The 22,641-nt window shown below is 40.9% G+C and overlaps 1 protein-coding gene across 2 annotated transcripts in view; it reads left to right on the top strand.

Annotated features, from left to right (window-relative positions):
* The first annotated feature begins 78 nt into the window (after positions 1 to 78).
* The window catches only part of KSR2 (kinase suppressor of ras 2), a 476,682-nt gene continuing 454,119 nt past the window's right edge, over positions 79 to 22,641 (top strand). For both annotated transcript variants that reach the window (XM_081539723.1, XM_081539724.1), the window contains exon 1: positions 79 to 343. The gene's annotated coding sequence lies outside the window, so the exon portion shown is untranslated. The remainder of the gene's footprint in view (positions 344 to 22,641) is intronic.

Raw genomic sequence — 22,641 nt, 5'->3', positions numbered from 1 at the left:
GCGCAAACGCAACTCTCGCGAGATTTAGCGGCCTTCGGACTTCCTCCCTAGGTCCCGCCCCCTGCCCGTTGCTAAGGCCCCTGTAGCCTGGTTGCCGGCAGGCCCGGGCGGACGCCTCGCGCCGACTCCGCCCTTCTCTAGCTGGAGCTGCACTCTCCGGTATGGACCAGAGTCCTGAACCCAGAGGGAGCGCGCGCCCGAGAGGTACGGCGACCCCCCCTACAGCCTCCAGTCGTCATTACAAAGTAAAGTCTCACGGCCAAAGCTAATTCCAGTCGTCAACAAAGTTCTAGCTGTTACCGTTCAAAGGAACGGAAAGCTGCCAGCGCTAAAAAATTCTGAGGTAAAACAGCCCCAAGTGACACTACCAGTTCTTGAATACAGATACCATAAGAAACAAGGCTCGAAATACTTTTTGTCCCCAAAGCTAGGAAGTGAGCACTTCAAATTGAAAAACAACTTAAAGCACAACTCCAACTTCAGTCCGTCTCTCAAATCTATGCCCCTCACCCAACAAAATTTACAGAAACAACTCCAGAGAGAAAAAAATAAATAATAAGTAACTTCCCGTCAGGTTAATATGTGTAACTGGAAACGGTTCGTAAGCGTAAAGGACAGGGTCCCTCTGACGTGAAGCTGCTGAGGAGAATTGGTATCAAAATGTTAATATTTTTTTTTCTGAGATGAGGGGATTACGAACCACTTTTGTTCTCTATTTTGCTGGTCTGTAGTTCCCAGCAATAAGTGTGTATGATATCCGTAATAAAGTTTGGCTGTTGTGTTGGCTGCGCTGGTTCTTAGTTGTGGCACGCAGTATCACGCGAGATTTTCATTGCCGCCTGTTGGATCATTGGTGCAGCATGCGGTCTCTTCGTTGTCGCATGTGGAATCTAGTTCCCTGACCAGGAATGGAACCCAGGCCCCTGCATTGGGAGCTCGGATTCTTAACTACTGGATCACCAGGGAAGTCCCTGTGGGTTTTTTTTGTTTTTTTGTTTTTTGTTTTTTTGCCTTGCTGAGAAAGACAACAAGCCTGAGAGGAGATGAGGCTGGCCCAGGATTACAAATGTTCTGATTTAGAAGTAGCTGCTCCTTGCCTCTTACTACCACACTGTCACCCATTTTAGGAGCAGAATAGAGGGACAGAGGGCAAATATAAAATGACAGTTATGGCTTCACCCTGGTCCCTGTCTGAGGAGTCAGAAGGGGGTCAGATGGGGCTGTGATGGGACAATGTCCATCTGTCTGACTTATTTCATTTAGTATAATGACCTTATTCTTTATATGGATATCCAGTTTTTCCAACATTATTTTTTGTAGAAACTATCCAATGAGTATTGCATTCTTGGTTCTTTGACAAGTATTAGTTGATCATATATGTATGTGTTTTTTTCTGGGCTGCCGATTCTGTTCCATTGGTCTGTGTGTTTTTTTTTATGTCAGTACTATAGTGTTTTGATAATTAAAGCTTTGTAATAAAGTTTGAAATCAGGAATTGTGATGCCATCAATTTGGTTCTTCTCTTAGGGTCCTTAGTGGTTCCACACAAATTTTAGGACTGTTTTTTTATATTTTTGTGGAAAATATTATTGGAATTTTGCTAGGGCTTGTGTTGAATCTATAGATGGCCTTGGGTTGTATGCGCTTTCCAGGAATATTAATTCTTCTAATTTGTGAGTTCAGAACATCTTTCAATTAATTTGTGTCTTCTTCAGTTTCTTTTATCAATGTGTTGTGTTCACTGTATTGATCTTTCATCTCCTTGTAAATGCATTTCTATTATTTTTTTATGCAGTTGGAAATGCGATTATATTCTGTTTCTCTTTTTGATAGTTCATTGTTAGTATATAAAATGTTGATTTTATATCCTGCAGCTTCATTGAACTGGTTGATTAATTCTAATAGCTTTTGATGGGGTTCCTCACCCAGTAAACAGAGAGTTAAGTAAGAATAGTTTATTGCCAAATTTCTGTCTTATCCTTATGCCTGTGGCATTATTTGGGGGAAATCCTTGGGGCGTAAGTGACAACCTTGGATCTATTCATGGGGAGGAGGCAAGTTATTTCTTTCATCTACCCTGGTCTCTCATGCTACATCTTAGAGCTATTGTTTTCCTTGTTCCTGAGGATGGCAGAAGTGAGAGAGAGCACTTGATATCAAAGATTTTGATCTTGATGGACTTTGAATTTGTTAAAAATGTTAGAAGGTGCTCAGGGTCAGGATTTTGTGCATGTTTTGCTTTCTTATCAATTCCTTTGGTTCTTTAATTCATGTAGTACATTTTAGTGATTTAAAATAGAGTATTTTAAAATCTATGTAAATATAATATATAGTATAAGTATAAATATAAATCATATTTTTTTAAACTTTTTTTTTTGGCCACGTTACTTGGCTTGTGGGATCTTAGTTCTCCAACCAGGGATCAAGCCCGTACCCTGTGCAGTGATAGGTCAGAGTCCTAACCACTGACTGCCAGGGAATTTCCAAATTATATCTGAACATTCCTTAAACATAAGTGTAAATTTAAATTTTACACACACACATACACACTATTGGTTCTGTTTCTCTGGAGAACCTGACTGAAAAAGCCATAACCTGAGCTTTATTCAGCTGCCATGGTAGGAGCCATGCTGCTAAGAGGTTTTTGCATTAGAATCAATGCCACCGCCTCCTTGAGCTGGAAAATGTGAACAAGGCTGAACCAAGTTTTCATAAAGCTCTGTGTGCAGCTGATATTGTTTGCTTGGAATGCAAAATTCCTCTGTGTAACATTATACTGTATATTTACAAGGTCATCTATCATGCTCCTCCTCAGTGCATTGTAAGCTCATTGAAAGGCAAGGCTTTGCTTTCCTCACCACTGTACTCCTGGTGCCTGAAACAGTGCATGTCTCAAAGGAAAGACTCAATTTATAATTGTTTGATGAAGGAAGGAATGAATGATAATAGCTAATGTTCATTAGGCAGTTGCTGTGGGCCAGACACTGTTCTAATTGCTTTACATTCTAAGTTCATATTTAGTTGTTGCCATAGTGCCAGGCTACTGTTATTATTGACCACATTTCATTGGTATGTTAAGTAACTTGCCCATGTTCTGACTTGGTGTGAGGGGCAGACCTGGATCTTGGTGTGATTCTATAGCCAAAAGTCTTAGCCACTCTGCTAGTGGCTAGTGTAGTGGCCAGACCAGCAGCAGCCTCTGGGAACTTGTTAGAAAAGCTAATTATCCACCCCTTCTCCCCAACCAAAACCACTGAATTTGATACTGTGAGAGTGGGCTCAGCCCTCCCTGTTGTAACAAGCCCTCCAGAGGATTCCACTCTACTGCTTCTCAGTCCTTGAGCTCCTCAGGACTTCATTTTCTAAGAAAAGGAATGGGTACTCACATGCATATTTTGGAAAAACAAAGCTGTCTTAGTAAATGTCATTTCTGTGTGTGTGTGTGTGTGTGTGTGTGTGTGTGTGTGTGTGTGTGTGTGTGGTCTTGCTTGTGTTTGTTTTTGCTATTAATTGGAGATATAGTCCTTTAGGCAACTTAGTATCTCTGGGTCTTAGTATTGGCATTTGTCAAATGTGTGGGGTTAGAGGGGCTGAACTAGAAAGAGGGTTGATATTAGAAGCACCACAGGATTTTTTTAAAAAATTCCAATACCAGAAGTCCAATCAGATCAATTAAGTTTGGCCTAGGGGGTACCACCAGGCATTGGCATCTTAAAAAGCTGCTCAGTTGTTCAAATATTCAGCCAAAGTTGGACTGCTTCCTTAGGCTAAGCCAAACACAGTGACCCTAGTTCCCTGATTGGTTTAAAGCATAACATGTGACCCAGTTCTGTCCAGTGAGAAGTAAGAGGAAATGGCGGTAGGTGGGGAAGGCACCTCTGGGAAACTTTTCTCCTTACTTTGCTTATCGTTGCACTAGATGATCCTTAGCTTTTCTCCCAGTGACAAAATTCTATAACTTCAAAGAGAAAGAGAGAGAGAAGATGTAAGTTCCAAGCTCACATATCTTATAAGCAGCCTGAAGTTAATATATAAAGGAAGAAGTTTGGGTGGACTCTATGCCCTGCCTCAAAGGGAGCAGAGTTTGTAGATGAAAGATATAAGCAGAAAAGGATTTTAGCAATGCAATATTGGATAGCTCACAGTCAGTAAGAATCCTGGAGAACTCTGCTTGGAAAATGGAACAAAGACAGGCCATGGAACTGGAACCATGATCAAAATTACTCCACAGAGTAAAGCCAGTAAGGAAACTCTTCCTGCTGCTTACTGTTGGACCCTACTGCCCCTACTCACTGGATGTTGCTTTCACCATTTCTAATATCAGAAAGAATTCACCAATTCTCTCCTGTAGTGGAGTCTTCCTAAAGCCGGTAACCCATGGCTGAGTCCCTTTGCTGTTCACCTGAAATTATCACAGCAATGTTAATCAGCTATACTCCAGTACAGACTAAAATGTTTTAAAACAACAGCAACGACAAAACTCTGGGGAGACATGCCTAATTAGCCAGGCCTGGGTCATGTGCCAGTGAGTACCAGGTATATAGCTTGAGTAGTGGGAAGTGACATCTGCCTCCCACCAAGACTTGTGAACTGGTGACATCCCTCAATAATAGGAAAGGGGTTCAGATGCTGGCAGCCAAAAGGATCACAAGTGTCCACTATACCAGTGCTGAGCCATGAGGGGCAGCAACCAAATGTTGCCAGCTCTTCTGATTTTCAAGAGAAACCAGAAACCTGAATTTGTATGTGAAAATTTTGTATGTTAAACCTTGACAACTAATTAAAGAAAACAAAACTGCTGGCCAAATAAAAACACTGTAGGAGCACTTGTGACTTTTGATTTCTCAAGAACAGATGATCAGGGAAAGATATATCAATTCCTTCTTATCCTCTACCTTGATTTTAGACCTTCTGGAGGATTATGGCAAATTGGGCTGGTATCTGCACATGAATTGTGACATTGATCAGCACAGGCACAAACTTTTCTTTTATAATCAGAACCAGACTTGGAAATGCTTTAATAAAACACCAGGTCCTGGAGATGGTGGGATCAGAGGTTGCAAACAAAATTAACAACAAAAGACATTTGCTTTTAAAGTTGAATTAGGGAAAGGGAACCCTGAATTTTATTAGTCTCAGCTTTGGAACAAACTTGGCTTTGGACACACAGCACTTACTGCCTTAGTTTATTTTTAAGACTTGTTTTTATGAGAGAATGGGATTCAAGGACTATCTTTGGAAGAGGCTGGCAGAAGAAAATCAAACTGGGTCTTTCTCTTGAACATGTTTATACTGGTGAAATTTATCATGTTTAAATGAAGAGCAAGGTCTTGAAGGAGGGAAAAATCTCAGGGAAATTCAAAGAGTTTATGTATAGGGAAGGGCCATCTTTTTTGGTGACCATGGCAAGTTCATTGACTGATGAAATTAAGTCCTCAGATCTTTGGGGTAATTGTCCCCTACAACCAATTTCTCTTGTCAGAAGTCCACATCATAACTTAGGGAAATTCATTCAGCATCCCCTAAACATTTGTTGATTGAATAACTAATGAAATGGCTATTTATAGATTCCTGAATTTGACTCTTTTTAAGTTTGAGATTGAAAGGGTACCTCATTTGAATTTGCTCCATGACGCTAGTGCTCAAAAATTTCAGTTTTTATACATTAAATATATCTGGCTCAGGGTCCTCTACTGCTTCTTCCACAGGCGAAAGTAGTTTGGAAATTTAGCCTACTGAGGGGTTGGGAGTTGGTTTCCTTCCCTTCCCTAGGGTCATTCAAGATGTCTAAGAGGTTGTGGGGAAACAGGCCAGAAAATTTGAGGAAGGACTCTTAGTTTTCAGTTCTTTACGTAGTCTGTTGGAGTAGATGCTCTTTGTACAGATGGGAATGATCCTTTTGAAGATGGACAGTTCTGTTGGTAATAGTATCCTTTCCTTCAACAAACAACTCAGCCACCCATTGCTTTTGTCATCCCTCCCAATGCTACAGAGTATGAAGTTTAGACTTCCCCATGTCCCTCCTTTGAAGTCCTTCCACCACCTCCTCCTACTGTTTCAAATGAGGCCCCAGGACCCATAGTATGGGCACTACCAGGGAGCTTGTTAGAAATGCAGTTTCTAGACCCACTCCAGACCGCCCAGATCAGATTTCCATTTTAACAAGTTCTCCAGGCAGTTTGCATGCACCTTTCAGCTGACACCTGGATTGCAGAATGTATCTTTCTCCCTGAATCCTACTCCCCACCGCTGCTCTGCATCCCTAGTGCGGATCTTCAGGGAGCTGGACCACTCCTCTCTCACAAACAGCACTCTCACCTCTTCTCCTCTAAGGGCCCTTCATTTCAATAATTCATCTCCCTAAGTTATAGGCATCCTAGCTCCCTTGAGTAAGGCGAGCCCAGCTCCCCAGGATTCTAAGACGTAATTGCTTGGAGAAAATAATTCCCCCTTAGTCATTTGTGATGAGTCTCGAGTAGAAAATAAGTCCAGTTAATTCTCAATCATATTATTCTGTCACACTAATAATACGCCCTCCAGGCTAGTAAAAATTTAAAGATATTTCTTTTTCTGGAATCTTTCGCGATTCTCCCTACTTGGAGTCCAGCTTAATTGCCTTGAGCTAGAATCTCTGGGGTCATCCTGATTTAAAAAGAGAAAGGAGTGTTAATAAGGAGGTGATGGAAGTGTGGCTACATTGGCCTGCCTCTGTTTGGCATTGGTCCAGCTGTGGACCATACTGTCTTGATGTTTGTGAGACTGGAAATGCAGAGGCAAAAAAAAAAAAAGCAACTGAGTGTGTACCTGTTGTAAGAGCTGTGTGCTAAAAGGGGACTATTGACCACTTGCTCCCATCATAGTAGGGACCCTGGGGACATAAGGAAGTGAGAAATAGACCTTAATATTGGCAAAAGACCACAGATTCAATTCGAGGACAAATAGTAATAAGAAAATGCAAATTACTATCATTATTTACGTTGTATGGCAGAATTACACAACACTTTATTATACAGTGCATGCTACACAGAGAACTGCTATTTATAGACATTTCATCCCATTCCTCCAATCCCCCTAAACTCACTCTTTCAAAGCATTTGGCCCAAGTTCAATGGCAATGTGATAAAAAAAAAAATGTGCATTTAAAATCAATTGCAATGCTGAAAAGTACAGCAAGAGAGTAGTACTGAAAGTTGAAGAGCCAAGACTGCTGCAAGTCAGCTTGGAGGAGAATTTTTAAACCTGAAAATATTTTAAGTGTTTCAACAATATAGATGGTCAAAATATATTTTTAAAAATTCTTTTTACTCAAGAGAAATTGTGTTTTTTAAATGAGGAGTCACCTTAGAATTGAATCTTGTTCTAAACTGAAGAGACTTGGCAGATGTGCAGGAAATTAAAATATCTGGCTTGTTCATTAATATGAGGATTGGACAATTGTATCTTGAAAAAGTCTTGAAATTTGAAGGTCATTTAAGGTACAGATTTTTAAAAAATTCAACAAAAGCAAATTTCTTTCTCAAAGGGGGTATTTAATTAAAGTTCCATCTCATGGGAGAAAATTATTTTATACTCTTTGCTTTAACTTTTTTCACAATTTAAGGGGTATTGAATAAAGAGAACATATCCACTATGTCATATTTTGGCAAATGTCAACCCAAACTGATTTGTTAAATATGGTTATCTTCAGTTTGTGCCAATTAATTAATTAAAAATGTTTTCTTAATGCTAAATTCAAATAAGTTCTTGATTTTAATACAACTTCTGATTTTCTTCTGTTGCTCAGGTGATTTGAAATTATAATTGAGAATAAATTTTGCAAAATTAACACATAAAAGGGCATCACTGAAAATGTTTTCCATTGCATAATTCTGAATGCTGTGGAAGTAGTTGGCATATTTGGATAGTCGTGAAACTTAATTCCATACGTACATATTTCAAAATTATCCATCTGCTTAACACCAGGAAGGGTTTCAATGGTAAGATCTTGGTGTACCCAATTGTGGAGAACTTAGTGTGATAAAATTTGCAAAATCAAAATTGTCTTATTTCTTTAAAAAACAATTAGTGGGATTAAAAAGTTATTCCAAGCCTACAATATGGTATTATCAGAACAAGAAAACAACATAATTTGCTCATATTTTCCCATATTCCTAAGTGACTGCCAGGGAGAAGACACACACAGAGGTAAATGAACTGAATGTAATCTCCCACAGGAACTCCCTGGCGATCTAGTGATTAGCACTTTGACCTTCCCTTACAGAAGGAATAGGTTTGATCCCTGGGCGGGGAACTAAGATCCCACATGCCACATGGCGTGGCCCAAAAAATAAGAAAAATAAAAAATATAAAGGACTTTTAAAATTATTCTGAGATGTGAAAATTTAATAAGTCAAGCCATATCAAATTGCTGCTTAAAAAATAAATTTATTAATAAAAGTAATCCCCCAGATCCCCATGATGAGTTGAATTTGGCTTAAGTTTTAATGTTAATCAAGTGAAATTGTACCTCCTCACTTGAGGCTCTAAGTGCTGAATAATGGCAGTGACATTCAAACTCAGCTGTAAGTGTATTTATATTATTTAATAGGAAAATACTTTGACATCTTTAGGCTAAGTATTACAAAGTATTCTAATACTAGTTATTAAGCTTTTCTAAACTGTAGTTAAAACACCTCCCCTTTGATTTGTAGCAACTTTATTAACAGAATGGGTGCTATATATTTATTTGGGTAAAGCAACTGTGGTAGACTGCCTAAAAATGGCCACCAACAATTCCTCCCATCCCTGTGGGTGCGTGCCTCTTCCCTGTCAGGAGGTGGAGTCTTTATTTTCTTACTCTTTGGAGGCTGGCCTTTGACTTGCTTTGACCAATAGAATTCGGTGGAAGTTGGTGGAAATGCTATTCTCGGACTTCCAAACTGAGGCCTGTAAGTTTCCACTGTAATCATATTAGGCAAGAAGTCCAGACTAGGGACTTCCCTGGTGATCCTGTGATTACAACTCCCTGCTTCCACTGCAGGTTCGATCCCTGACTGGGAACTAAGATCCTGCATGCCGTGAGACACAATCCACCCACCCCACCCCCTGCCACCACCTGCACCCCAAAAAGAGAAGGCCAGGCTATCCTGCTAGAGAAAGAGGCCAAGGGAGGGCACTCCAGGGACTCAACTGACAGCTAAGTGGCCCCAGACACTTGAAAGCCCCAGACACATGAACCCCACAAGGAAAGAGGCCCAGCCATACAGTCCACAGTCGCTCAAGCCAATCTGGCTGAAGTGTCAGCCCTGTGAGTGAGGCTGTCCTGGGTCCTCCAGACCGTTATGAAGCCACTCCAGCCAACACCACGTGGAACACAGATGAACTGCCCCTCTGAGCCCTGCTGGAGTTCCTGACCTACAGATTCAGGAACAAATTAAATGACTTATTTTTAGCCATTGCATTAGGTATGGTCTGTCATGCAGTAATAGATAACCACCACAGTGACAGTTCTCCAAACTCCTTCAAACTGGAATTTACCAACTCTTAAAACTTTCTTGAAGCCTACAAAGAAAAGCTAGGTAGAATATTCACTAACCAAAGCTGACATAGCTAAGAGAATTTCTTAAAAGTCCTTTTGAAAAAGTTTTGTGACTGAGCTTATAAACTGTTTCAGTTGCTGATGTTTCTGTCATAGTGAGTGATTTATAAGTTAGCTAATGTGTAACCATGACTATAGCAATGACAAAGTAGTCACTTGAATACTTATCTAATTCTTACTTGGAATTAGGTAAATGAAAAGTTCCAAGAAATCTGTGAGTGAGAATCCTAGGACCCTCTTCTATAGCATCCCTCTTCTACAGCATCCCTAGGCTGGAAATATTAATATTTTTTATATAAAGTACAAAGTATTTACACAGCATCAATAGAATGTTTTTATTTACACAGCATCAATAGAATGTTTTTATGCATATATTCCTAGATCTAAGACCAAAGGTAATTTATCTAGTTCTAAAATAGGTTTGAAGCAAGTTAGAATTTTTGTTCAAATTATAGGTATGACTTGCATTCAGTTCAGTTCAGTCGCTCAGTCGTGTCCGACTCTTTGCAACCCCACGGACAGCAGCATGCCAGGCCTCCCTGTCCATCACCAACTCCTGGAGGTTTCACAAACTCACGTCCATTGAGTCAGTGATGCCATCCAACCATCTCATCCTCTGTCGTCCCCTTCTCCTCTTGCCTTCAATCTTTCCCAGCATCAGGGTCTTTTCAAATGAGTCAGCTCTTCACATCAAGTGGCCAAAGTATTGGAGTTTCAGCTTCAATATCAGTCCTTCCAATGAGCACTCAGGACTGATCTCCTTTAGGATGGACTGGTTTGATCTCCTTGCAGTCCAAGGGACTCTCAAGAGTCTTCTCCAACACCACAGTTCAAAAGCATCAATTCGTTGGCACTCAGCTTTCTTTATAGTCCAACTCTAACATCCATACATGACTACTGGAAAAACCATAGCCTTGACTAGACGGACCTTTGTTGGCAAAGTAATGTCTCTGATTTTTAATATGCTGTCTAGGTTGGTCATAATTTTCCTTCCAAGGAGTAAGTGTCTTTTAATTTCATGGCTGCAATCACCATCTGCAGTGATTTTGGAGCCCCCAAAAATAAAGTCAGCCACTGTTTCCACTGTTTCCCTATCTATTTGCCATGAAGTGATGGGACCAGATGCCATGATCTTAGTTTTCTGAATGTTGAGCTTTAAGCCAACTTTTTCACTCTCCTCTTTCACTTTCATCAAGAGGCTCTTTAGTTCTTCACTTTCTGCCATAAGGGTGGTGTCATCTGCATATCTGAGGTTATTGATATTTCTCCCGGCAATCTTTATTCCAGCTTGTGCTTCATATAGCCCAGCATTTCTCATGATGTATTCTGCATATAAGTTAAATAAGCAGGGTGACAATATACGGCCTTGACGTACTCCTTTTCCTATTTGGAACCAGTCTGTTGTTCCATGTCCAGTTCTAACTGTTGCTTCCTGACCTGCATACAGATTTCTCAAGAGGTAAGTTGGGTGGTCTGGTATTCCCATCTCTTTCAGAATTTTCCACAGTTTATTGTGATCCACACAGTCAAAGGCTTTGGCATAGTCAATAAAGCAGAAATAGATGTTTTTCTGGAATTCTCTTGCTTTTTCAATGATCCCACAGATATTGGCAATTTGATCTCTGGTTCCTCTGCCTTTTCTAAATCCAGCTTGAACATCTGGAAGTTCACGGTTCACGTATTGCTGAAGCCTGGCTTGGAGAATTTTGAGCATTACTTTACTAGCATGTGAGATGAGTGTAATCGTGTGGTAATTTGAGCATTCTTTGGCATTGCCTTTCTTTGGGATTGGAATGAAAACTGACCTTTTCCAGTCCTGTGGCCACTGCTGAGTTTTCCAGATTTGCTGACATATTGCGTGCAGCACTTTGACAGCGTCATCTTTTAGGATTTGAAATAGCTCAACTGGAATTCCATCACCTCCACTAGCTTTGTTCATAGTGATGCTTCCTAAGGCCCACTTGACTTCACATTCCAGGATATCTGGCTCTAGGTGAGTGATCACACCATGGTGATTATCTGGGTCATGAAGATCTTTTTTGTACAGTTCTTCTGCGTACTACCAATACTGAATTTTTTAAAACTTGGCTATTTAGTTTTACCAAGTTTGCCAGCCTTTTGACAATAGTGTGTATGGAAACATTGCTAGCAATTTTGTCCACCTCAAAATTGTTTTATCTGCAAGATTAGGGTAGTTTTTGTTTTTTTTTTTTTTTAGCTATGACCTGTCTTCTGGAGAAAAAGCAGGTGTATTTTTAAAAATATTTATTTTTGGTTATTTATTTGGGTACGTCAGGTCTTAGTTGTGGCACATGGGATCTAGTTCCCAGACCAGGGATTGAACCTGGGCCTCCTGCATTGGGAGGGCAGAGTCTTAGCCACTAGACCACCAGGAAAGTCCCTAGATTGATTGATTGATTTTTTAAGAGAAAAGCAGGATTTCCCTGATGGTGCAGTGGATAAGAATCCACCTGTCAATGCAGGGGACACAGGTTCAGTCTCTGGTCCAGGAAGATTCCACATGCTGAGGAGCAACTAAGCCCCTGTACCACAACTACTGAAACCACACTCTAGAACAGAGAGCTGAAATTACCGAGCCTGTGTGCCGCAACTACTGAAGCCCATGAGCCCTAGAGCCTGCACCCTGTAACTACTGAGCCCCAGTGCTGCAAGGACTGAAGCCTGCATGCCTAGAGCCTGAACTCCACAGGAGAAGCCACCACAATGAGAAGCTCTTACAACGGAAGAGGAGCCCCTGCTTGCCGAAACTAGAGAAAGCCTTTGCAAAGCAATAAAGACACAGTGCAGCCAAAAATAAATAATTAGTTTTTAAAAAAGAGAAAAGAGGATTTAAACGAGCGGGTGACATATAGAGCAAATACTAAGTATATTTGGTGCCTGTTCACTAGGAAATTACAAAATAAAGATAGAAAAGGGGCTGAAAAAGAGCCAATAATACGAGCCAAAAACTAAGGGAAAAAAGAATAGTTTATACATGAGAAATTATTAGCATAAGGCATTTTGTTTTGTAATGTAAGTTGTAAATGTAAGAGACTAGGAGAGAAGTGGTAAATCTATAGAAATTAAGAGAACAAAATGACTTAAAAAAATAAGACTCATGCATGCAGAATTAGGGAAAGATCTGAAAACTAGTCCACTGGGTTTCTATTTTTGGCAATATTCTGGACTAGACAATCTAAAAACTTCCCCACATTTGATAGAAATCGAGGTAAAAATATAACAAACACCCTTTTAAAGGCAGAACATAGGGCTAATCCTCTGGAGTCAGAGGATAGTGGAGGAAGGATTTTGAGTTTTAAAGGTCCCAAAGGACAGAGAGGACACAGTTTGGGGGGACTTGACACTGTGGCCTCCACACGAACAAGGACTCTCAAAGAGCTCCACCTTTATGCAAAGGAGTGGAGGGTCTAGAAAAATCTGCCCAGCCAGCATAGGGCAATAACTAGGATGTTTATCTGTCTTATTCTGGGCCCCGGGTGGGCAAGAAATGTCCCCTCTGAATCTATCACAATAAGGCCCTATTCACAAAGATTTGGAGTTCTGATTTATACTATGGGGAATGCCCAAACCAAGCAAGTGGCTAAACACAAGCTCTGGAAGGACAAACCTTCAGACTCGATGTCCAGGATTCCCATAAAGATCTACTGGTTTGAAATGAGTAACCACACAAGGAAACAATTCACCATGAGCAAGAGACACTAGAAACAATAAACAACAAAGTAAACTCCCACTGCCGCAGATAATTGTATTTTTAAAGACTCCGTTAAAATATGTTGGATCACAGTGATTAAAGCCACAAATAAATGCATAAAAACCACGAGAAAAGAACAACTCTTAAAATAGATAAGGTACTTTTGAAAAAGAAAGTAGGATGCCTGTATTTTGGTAAGCTATCTTTCTCTTTTGTCGCTGTCAGTGGAAGCAAATATTCAACATGAGACTGTACCTACGTGTTTGTGTATTAGCTAGAAGCAGTAAAATTTCCCCATGAGTCATTCATCATCACCATTCAGCAAACATTTATTGACACCTGCAGCAGGCCACCAACTGTGCTATGTCCTGGGGATACAGCAGGTAAAGGAGACAGACTCTACAGTAGATGAGAGAGAAGAGCAGACAACGCAGATACTGAAGAAGTTAATCACTAATGTGAAGCGCCTGCCCAGGGTGAAAGAAAGGAAAGAGAGACCCAGGCTAGGAGGGGCTGAAGAGGACCCTGAGGAAGTGATGTATCAGCAGAGACTGAAGATTGAATAAACTCTAACTGGATTCCAAACAGGCTGGTGCAGTGAAGAGTCTGCAAGAAGACCACTAAGGCAAAATGAAGAGAGCCCCTGGGGGTGTGGAATGTGTGTGTAGACTGTTACCACTCAAGGCTGGTTCTGGTCTAGGGGCCAGATTCTGAAAAATTTTCATGTTAGGCCATGCAGTTGGGATGTAGATTTATCCTGCAGGGCCTTGGGAAATTTGGGAGAGAAGAGATCATTAAACTCATGCTTTGGAAACACATTCTGGGGATGAGGTGCCAAGTGGTTTAGTAAAAGGTATTACCTACCATTCCTCAAAGTTGTTGTAACCAGGACTGAGCTGCAAAAGGCAGTTCCTATCCTGCAAGTTTAAGGGTGGAGGGGGACAATTGAAAACAGTTTTGATGAACATCAAGAGGGGAATGAAATAGTTAAGAGGAAGTAAGCTTGACAATAAATCTATTGTGCCTTCCTAAATGGAAAAACAAGCATAAGAATAATACATAGAACATGTCCCCATTGAATAAAAACAGAGAAACAAAACCTAAACTGCTCCTGTACCTGTGTACATAGTAAAAATATGTATTAATATGAAAAATAGTTTGAAGGAGCTACCAGCCTCCTCTTCTGGTTCTTCTGGTTTCTGTGCTGGATAGTTGAGGAGAGGGGCAATAACCATGATAGTTCCTCTTTGCAAATAATCTGCTCATTGTCTAAACAGGAAAAAAAATTACTCCAAGGTCACAATCATGACACCCTCACTGGACGGTGGGCTTCCTTGGATGTAAACCATGTGTTCTGTTCATGATTGAATTTCTCCAGTGGGCAGCACATAAATGCCCATAAAGGCATATTGGGGGATTTCCCTGATGGTTCAATGGTTAGGACTCTGTGCTTTCACTGCAGGGGGCACAGGTTTGATCCTCAGTCATGGAACTAAGATCCTATATAGCATGTAGTATGGCCAAAAAACAAAAACAAAAGTGTACTGGATTTGAGAAGGATAATATGGGATTTGGGAATGCCCTAAAAGTTATGAGGAAACTGGTAAGAGGTGAATTTTGGGGAGTTAAATTCAACAAATATTTATTGAGCCCGTGCTGTGTGCCACTCTTAAGCTGGCACATACAGTAAGGAGTTGTGTTTAGCAGTCTAAAGACCTAAATTAGCAACAAGCAAAGGAGGATTAGAGAGACATGGTCAAGGACACCAGCTTTGAAGTCAGGCAGACCTGGGTTTGAATGAGGAGTCTTCCACTTACCAGTTGTTTGACTAAAGGCAAATAGCTTAATCTTTTTGGGCCTCTCTCACCTCATCTGCAAAATAAGGACTGTAAAAATAGTGGCTACTTCAGAGAACTGTTGAGAGAAATAATTGAGATATTCATGCCTGGCACTTGGCACAGGACTTGGGACAGAGTAAGCTCTCTGTCCATGTGAGGTGTTATTGTAGACAAATGTAGGGATCAAGTTCACTGTGTTTGGTGCTAATCTCACCAGCTACTGTGGAATATCTATCTCTGTGGTGATTTGGATAGGCAGGATAATGGCCCCCAAAGATGTTCACTTTTCCATCCTCAGAACCTGTGACTAGGTTACCTCACATGGCAAGAGGGACTTCACAGATGTGATTAAGTTAAGGATCTTGCAATGCAGAGATTATCCTAGATTATCCCAGAGGGCCCAGTGTAATCACAAGAGTCCTTATAAGTGAAAGACGAGGCAGAGGACTCAGAGAAAGATGTGACAATTAGAAGCAGAGGGATGTGATGGCTGGCTGGGGGCCAGGAGCCAAGAATTGTGGGCAGTTTTAGCAGGCAGAAAAGGCAAAGAAATGTATTCTCCTCTAGAGCCAGAAGGAACAAAGCCCTGCCGACACCTTGACTAGCTCAGCAAGATATTTTTGGACTTCCAATCTTCTGAATTGTAAGATAATAAATGTGTGTTGTTTTTAGCCACTATGTTCATGCTAATTTGTTACAGCACCCGTAGCAGACTCATATGGTAATGATGGGCCTGGAGATGGTCCAGACTCTATTCAAGGAAGGACATGCTGTCCAGCTGCTGGGAGCATGATCTGGAGACATATTCTGCTGTCAGCTTCTTTGGGGTCAGCCTCAGCTGCAGAGAGCTATCTCCTCCAAGTTCGTGTCCTTTCTAGGGGAACTCACACCTAGTAATTGAGGAAGGCAGGGATGTGGGAAGCTGTCCTTGAGTAAGGTCTTAGAGCAAAGATATTTTCAGGCATGCAGAGACTGAAAAAAAATTACCTCCCATTTACCCTCTCCTAGTAAGCTTTTAGAAATGTGTTCAAAAAAAATGACAGAGTAAAGTGAAAAAGCGAAAGACAAGACTCCAGGGAAGCTGCTGCTGCTGCTGCTAAGTCGCTTCAGTCGTGTCCGACTCTGTGCGACCCCATAGACGGCAGCCCACCAGGCTCCCCCGTCCCTGGGATTCTCCAGGCAAGAACACTGGAGTGGGTTGCCATTGCCTTCTCCAAGGTATGAAAGTGAAAAGTGAAAGTGAAGTCACTCAGTTGTGTCCAACTCCTAGCGATCCCATGGACTGCAGCCTACCAGGCTCCTCCGTCCGCGGGACTCTCCAGGCAAAAGAGTACTGGAGTGGGGTGCCATTGCCTTCTCCGGGGAAGAGGAGATTTTAAATTGGCAAAAGGTAAAGCGAATTCTGAGGATAGTGACAATAAGATGATTCGAAATGACAACAGTGTAGCAGGCCCCAGAGAGCAACTTGTCCAGACTGGAGCAAGAAAACAGATTCTTGGAAGAGGTCTCCAGGAAAAAGATGAAACAGCTTCTTTGAATGTAGTGAATATTTTGTTGATCAGCCTATAGCGGAGATGTCCGAGCACTTGGAGAATTACTTAGAAACAATAGTTAGAAAACCAGAGACACACACCAAAAAAACCAAGGTAGTTATTAACTCTAGGAAAAGCAAAGAGTTGTCTAAGAAAGGAGGCATAGTCATAGTGCATCTACTTGGTTTGGTAGTAAACAGTATTTATGTGGTTGTAATAAAAACGTAATATAAACATTTTCCACTCCTGAAGTGCTATGTAATGATGTTGGATAGGAGGAGGGTAATTAGGGAATGCTGTTAGTGTGGGGATAAATGACCCAATAAACATTCTAAAATGGATAAATCAAGAAATTTTGGTTTATGTTTCTTATTTAGAAGGACAGTAATAAGTACCGGGGTAAAAAATATGAAGGTTGTGGGTGGTGGCCTAAGAGGAATAGGACCTGAAAGGTGAGATGGGGAAGAATAGAACAGAGGGGTCCTTTAAATTAAATAAATAAAGTTGTTTCTCAACTATATTATTTTGTTTTGTTATTGTTGTTTTGGCTGCAAGGTTTGTGGGATCTTAGTTCCCCAACCTGGGATAGAACCCATGCCCCCTCAAACAGAATATTAAGTAGAGTTCCCTGTGCCATACAGTAGGTCCTTATTAGTTATCTAGCTTGTATATAGTAGTGTGTAAATGTCAATCCCAATCTCCTAATTTATGCCTCCCCCCTTTCCCCTGGCAACCATAATTTTGTTTTCTACATCTGAAGTACATAGATTTTGGAGTCTGACAGTCACTTTTTTATCCTCAGCTCTGCCATTTGTAACCTTGGACAAATCACTTAGCTCCTCTGGGCCTTGGCTTTTCTTACCTATAGAATGGGGATGTCAATAATACCTGCCATAGGAATGATTTGAGAATTAAATGAGATAAAAATAAGAACAATAATAACTAAGGAACAGTGCTAGCCCCTTTATACGTATTATCTCATTGAATCTTTAGGACTTGCAAAATTTATGAAGGGCATCATATCATAACAATTATTTGTATAATTATTCATTGTTTATTGTGAGTGGTTTAATGTTATTAGGTTGGTGCAAAAGTTGGTTTCTGTTATTAATGGTATTTCAATGGGAATGATGATAACTAGGAGATACAGAATGTAAACAAGATTAACTCAGTCACATTCTGCTTATTTTGAGACCAAATTTCCAATATCCTCTGTCCTCCTATTACCCATAGTCTTGAACATGAAATAAAAAGAACAATGTCCCCTGGGCATCAGTTCAAAAGTGACACCTTTTTGGCTTAGCACTGCATTCTTTTTTAAAATTGTGGTAGAATATGCTTAACAGAAAATTTACCATTTTAACCGTAAGTACACAGTTAAGTGGCGTAAGGACATACGCACTGTTGTGCAGCCACCATCTGTCTCCAGAACTTTTCGTCTTCCTCAAATGAAGCTCTGTACCCATTAAACAGTAACTCCCCGTTCTCCCTTCTTGCCGCCCCTGTAACCATTATTTTACTTCCTCTCTTTAAGCATTTGACTATTCTAGTTAATCAGCATAAGTGGAATCATACAATAGTTGTCCTTTCATGTCTGACCTATTTCACTGAGTTTAATGTCTCCAAACTTCATTGATGTTGTCGTATGTATCAGAATTGCATTCTTTTTTTTTTAAGGTTGAAATTTTTTCTATTGCGTGAATAGACCACATTTTGTTTATCCTTTCATCCAGTGATGCACATTTGGGTTATTTCTACCTTTTGGTCACAGTGAATGATGCTGCTATGAACATTCATTTGCAAATATCTGTTTGAGTCTCTACTTTCAATTCTTTTGGGTATATGCCCCAAAGTGAAATTCCTGAATTATATGGTAATTCTATGTTTGATTTTATCATGCTGTTTTTCATGGTGGTGGTATCATTTTATGTTCTCACTAGCAATGCACCAGGGCTCCAACTTCTCCACATCCTCACCAATACTTGTTTTTCACATACATTCTTGTGCCCGTATGGAAGAGACTCTGGTGTATAGATTCTTAGAAATGGAATTGCCTGGAGAAGGCAATGGCAACCCACTCCAGTATTCTTGCCCGGAGAATCCCATGGACAGAGGAGCCTGGTGGGCTACAGTCCATGAGGCCTCAAGAGTCAAGACACAACTTAGCCACTAAACCACCACTCAGACGGGTTAGCTGAGAACTAGAGCCACCTGGAAGTTAAGTGGGAGGTTGGACAGGGGTGCAGAGTTCTGTCTGGGGGAGAAAGTAGCCTTGGACTAACTGGGGCAGGGAGCTGCCAGAGACACTGCTCAAGAAGTTGTTCCCAACAGGAGAAAGATCAAGTTCAGATGTAGGCTTAGAAAAATAGGTAACTTGACCAAAGGCAACAGAACAAGCCAGCCCAACTGGTTCATGAATGTAGTTTAATTAAATGAATCCAGATAGGAACAGAAATAGATTTGGGGACCACAGAGTGACTGGAAGAGTGGAGAAGGCTCAGCGGGTGAGTCCTTCTGACCTCACCCGAAGCCTAGGTGAGGAGTCTGGGACCAGGCAGAGAAGGGCCGTAAAGGCAATTGGGAAGTAGTTTGGGGAGGTTTTGGAGGGCAATCTGACTTCTCTTTGGAGGAAATTTTGAGCTGGTTGGGTTAGCAGCCAAGAGAAATGGGATTGAAAGTGGAATTGGGGCCTCCATACCCTTGGTGTCGGCCCAGCAAATATTTCTTAGTTGCCACTGGCCCAAAGAAGCTATGTTGTAAACTCTTTCATTCCTTTGATTGTGTACTTTATATCTTTTTTTTTCTGTTTCTTAATAAAGTCTTTTGAAAAATGTGAAAAAAAATAAAGAAATGGAATTGCTAGGTCAAATGTATATGCCCTCCAGAAAGTTGTACAAATTTATACTTCCACCATCAGTGTATGGAAGTTCTTATTTGCCATTTCCTCACCCACCTTAAATAATATTGTACTTAATATTTGCTATGCACATGGACAAAAAAATAACTCAGTGCTTAAATTTTCATTTTTGTGATTGCTTTGGGAGTATCTTTTTGCATTGTTGTTGGCTACCCATGTAATTTAGCTGTGGTGTAATCAGTTTTCTATTGGTGGTCACTTAGCTTGGTTACCAGCCCACTGCATATGTGAAACGACCAAAGAGGAGGGTGAATCTGGGAAACTATTAGAAAATGCATCCCAATACAATAAAATGACTACAGAGATGTTCAAAATGATACCCCTGCCTGAGTCATCAAGTAGTTGCATGGGATTTAGGAAGTAGAATTGTGTTTTTACAAAGAGTTCTATCAAAAATGATTTAAAATATGAAGGCTTGGTAATTTTAAAAAGCTACCATTTACTGAACATCAACCATGCATCACCTTCTGTGTTAGGGGCTTTTCATACATCATTTTACGTCATCTTGGCTGGAACAGGCATCATCTCATTTTACAGTTGTGGAGATGGATTCTGGAGATGTGCCCAAGGTCACAAAGCATAATAGGTGGGTGGGTAGTGGATCCCAACCCAAATCTGTCTGACGTCCTTGACAGTGACATCTGAAGTGGGTCCTGGAGCCTTGTGGAGACAAGTATGGAGTACCTGAACCGTAACTCCCAGTGTCTCGAATATTCTGGGGCTTTTTGTTTTTGTTTTGTTCTTTTGTAAGTGTGTGTGCAAATCCAGAGTCAGTAAACTTTGAGACGAAGACTTGATTGCACTTCTGCACAGAGTGTGCTCCGTGACTCACTAGGAAGTGACTTCAGGGGCTGCTCAAATACAATATTAAATGGCACTGAATCACCCAGCAAGGAAGTTACTCCCCTCTTGATCCCTTGCAATCATTTCATCAAGGAGAACGTCCCTACGTGGTGTTAGAAAGACTGTAACACCTCTTTAACCCTGGCCAGTTTTCTTTAAAAAGCAAAGAAGCACCTGCAAATTTAGAGCTTCAGTAAGTAACAGTGTAGAATTTAATAACATTATTTTTTAAAATTATATTTACTTTTACGGTTATCATCTAATTATGGCAAGATATCTATTTTTCATTTATTCGAATGAAATAAATTTCCCTTTTACAATAAATTTGCTTTTGTAAAAACAGCAAATCACTTCATAGAAAACTATATGCTGTGTCAGATTGTAAAATAATTGGGCAAAAATTATGCATAAAGATAATACTCAAATGAAGTTTTGGAGACACTACTTTAGTGGATCTGTAACAGCAGTATCTGGGCTTCAGAGGTATTGCTGTTTGTTAACTCTGTTCATACTTTTCTAGCTTTAGGGTACATCATGGCCCCATGGGATGCTTGTTAAAATGTAGGTTCCCAGGACTTTAACCCCAGAGAGCCGAAGTAAGTCCCAGATGGGATCTGGGATTTTGAAATTTTTTTGGCTGTGCCACATGGCTTGCAGGATCTTAGTTCCCCAACTAGGGATTGAACTTGGGCTATGCCAGTGAAAGCCTGGAATCCCAACCACTAGGCCATAAGGGAACTCCCTGGAATTTTGCAGTTTTGATGTAACTGGTTAGCATGGGGTACTTGCAGAAATTCTGAACTAGATCTTCCAATTTTAACCCAATACAGTTTTTTTTTTTTTAATGGATTTGTAACAGGGCTACCTGTGTGCTAACCTGCCAAGCCACGGAAGTGCTTTTGCCTTTGTGCTACTATTGTGTTTCCAGGGACAGAAGCAGTTATAACTAACATTCAGGCCGTGTTCTAAGCACTTTACACTTGTTGAGTCATTGACTCCTCATTACCACCCCAGGAGGCAGATAGTTACTACTCCTATTTTACAGGTGAGGAAACCTAGATCCAGAGAGCTGAGATCCCTTGAATAATGTCACAGGACCAGGAGGTTGGCAGAGCTGGGATTAGAACCTGGCCATGTGGCCTCCAAGCCAGCATTTTTCCCTCTAGTAGTCTATTACCTTTCCTGGACCCCAGCTCTACTTGTGATGATGAAGAATCCATCATATCAGGAAATCAGACTATTTATAATCAGAGATATATTGATATTTGGACTGAATAAATGAATCAAAGACTAGGTGAATGTTTTCAACATTGAGAACGATTTGCCTTCTATTGAAACTGGGGCCAGATCTGTCTTTTAAAAACTAAAAGTCAACATTTGTACTTCTTTTGATGGGGGAAAAAAAAAAAGGTGTTCTCAATTTACCAAGAAAACTAAACTGTTACTGACTTACCTGATTCTGTGCACAAAAAGCACAAGATAGGGGAAAAACCTGTGATCTGTCCTGCTAGACATTTCTAATTTTCTCCCCCATTTCTTCAAAGAAAAGGAAAGTCCAAAAATCACAGATGAGACTTGTAAAGGACCTTCAGTTCTGTTTTTCCAGTTCAGGTACAAAACAGGGCTCAGTGAACTCTGGGTCTGTACCTTTCAGAAGAAGGCAATCAAATTTTGGATGACTTGAGGCTCACCCCGGACAACCTGGGCAATTTTGTTCACTCACCACATGCATTCCTTTTTTCTTCCCTCTCCACCCTCCCCTCACCCCTGCCCCCTGCCAAAGTCACAGATGGGTGCTCGAAGCGAAGCCAACACTGGCCCACTAGGCGAGCTGCAGACAGCTGTGGTGGGGTGTGAAGAGGAGACACATTCTGCTTTTACCGACCAGACAGCCCAGACAGTGTAAGCTAGAGGCAGTGGTGGGCTTCATCTCTGACCCAGGCATAGCTGACCTCCACAAAGGTCTGGTACCAAGGTAGGAAGCATGCCTTGAATATGCACAGACTACGGAACAGGTTTTGTTTTCCCTGTCAGCAGATGCTTTTTTGCACTGCTGAATTGCTCTGGTGGAAGAGAGCTTACAAGCAGGAGCACATGGAAAATGCATGGCCAGGATGTCAGCAATTGCGTCACAGTTGCACTTTGCAAAGGGGTGATCACTTTGAACAATGCACACGCATTCACATGACAAACCATTACGACTCCAGTCCCAGGGAAACAAC

Source organism: Giraffa tippelskirchi, chromosome 11 (genome assembly GCF_054371585.1).
Source record: "Giraffa tippelskirchi isolate mGirTip1 chromosome 11, T2T-mGirTip1v1.2.pri, whole genome shotgun sequence".
Classification (NCBI taxonomy): Eukaryota; Metazoa; Chordata; class Mammalia; order Artiodactyla; family Giraffidae; genus Giraffa; species Giraffa tippelskirchi.
Note: the sequence above shows the minus strand (reverse complement) of the source record. Positions and strands in the feature narration are given on the sequence as shown.